Source organism: Dasypus novemcinctus, chromosome 10, assembly GCF_030445035.2.
Source record: "Dasypus novemcinctus isolate mDasNov1 chromosome 10, mDasNov1.1.hap2, whole genome shotgun sequence".
Lineage (NCBI taxonomy): Eukaryota > Metazoa > Chordata > Mammalia > Cingulata > Dasypodidae > Dasypus > Dasypus novemcinctus.
Window position 1 is genome coordinate 97,659,869 of NC_080682.1, and position 1,786 is coordinate 97,661,654.

General features: G+C 40.6%; 1 pseudogene; it reads left to right on the plus strand.

The window, feature by feature from the left end:
* Positions 1-313: 313 nt before the first annotated feature.
* Positions 314-1,100, plus strand: LOC101442180 (olfactory receptor 51A7-like; annotated as a pseudogene).
* The last annotated feature ends 686 nt before the right edge of the window (positions 1,101-1,786 follow it).

Genomic DNA, 1,786 nt, shown 5'->3' on the forward strand with positions numbered 1-1,786 from the left:
CAACATCAAGCACAATTTCTAGAACATAATAATAGTTGTTTTTGTTAAAAGCTTAGTGATAGCTAAGATTTGAAGATATGAATAAATTGAAATGACAAGAAATCTAAAGAGTGACTTAGAAAAATCATACTCATTTGAGTCAACTTATTTATGCCACTGCAGGAAGCCTATGCTGATTTGAACTTCTTGATTCCCTCACAAGCTTGCTATGTCAGGCTTCAACAACTCTGAAGCGGAAATCTCTACCTTCTTCCTGACTGGGACTCCAGGGATGGAGCAAGCTCACATTTGACTTTCCATCCCCATTTGTCTCATGTACCTCCTTGCCAGCTTGGGGAACTGCACCATCCTTTTTCTCATCAAAACAGAAAGCATGCTTTATGAGCCTATGTATTATTTCCTGTTCATGCTGGCAGTTTCTGACCTGTGACTCTCAATCTCCTCCCTTCCAACTATACGGGGAATCTTCTTATTCAATGCCACAGGGATTTCCTCATGCCTGCTTTGCTCAAGAGTTTTTGATTCATGGATTCTCAGCTATGGAGTCATCAGTACTTATCATCATGTCAGTTGATCGCTTTATAGCCATCTATAACCTTTTGAGGTACACCTCTATCCTTACTTGTGCCAGAGTCATTAGGATTGGTCTTTCAGTGACTGGAATAAGTGTGTTATTTGTCTTCCCTTTCCCCTTTATTCTAAAGAGGTTGAAATTTTGCAAGAAAAGCTTTTTGTCCCACTCCTACTGCCTCCACCAGGACGTCATGAAACTGGCCTGTTCTGACAACAGGGTCAATATAATCTACGGGCTTTTTGTGGCTCTTACAGGTATGTTAGTTTTCATGTGCATTTCTGTGCCCTACATGCTGATTCTGAAAATTGTTCTGGGCATTACCTCACACAAGGGTCGCCTAAAGGTTCTCAACACTTGCATATCCCACATCTGTGCTGTCCTCGTCTTCTTTATACCCATTATCGACTTGGCTACTCTCCATCGATATGACAAAAATGCCTCTATAGTTATTAGCATCATCATTGCTGATATCTTCCTTCTGGTCCCTCCTCTAATGAATCCCATTGTGTACTCTGTGAAAAGTTAGCAGATTAGAATTCTCATCCTGGGGAAATTATGTGCGAAACAGCTTGGTGAGAAATTTCAGCTGCAATGGAAGACCAGTTTGGTTGGCAAACTCTGAACAAATATAGGGATCCAAAAATGAGAATGGAAGAATACAGATGGAACACAAAGAAACACTGCTTATCACAGGCAGGACAAAAACGTTTTCAAAATATTGACAAAATTAACCAGAAACAACATTCTATATGAGATGCCTTGTCAGTAGGCATAACTTATAATATGATTATAACTATTTTTGTAACTTTACTCATTTTTACTTATCAACACAACCATGTCACTCAACAATATCCATAACAGCATAGTTCAAATTCTTAGAGTAATTTGTAAGATATTACATTATAGGAAAATGAAGATGTTCAGTTAGGTGAAAAAATTCAAAAGTGTAATTAACTTTGCATGTTTATCAGTGGCGTGTGTTTAAAAAAAAATTAACAGGGAAGAGGACTTTGCCCAGTGGTTAGGGAGTCCATCTACCACATGGAAGGTCCGTGGTTCAAACCCCGGGCCTCCTTGACCTGTGTGGAGCTGACCCATGCACAGTGCTGATGCACACAAGGAGTGCCATGTCACGCATGGGTGTCCCCGCGTAGGGGAGCCCCATGTGCAAGAAGTGCGCCCTGTAAGGAGAGCCACCCAGCCCGAAAGAAA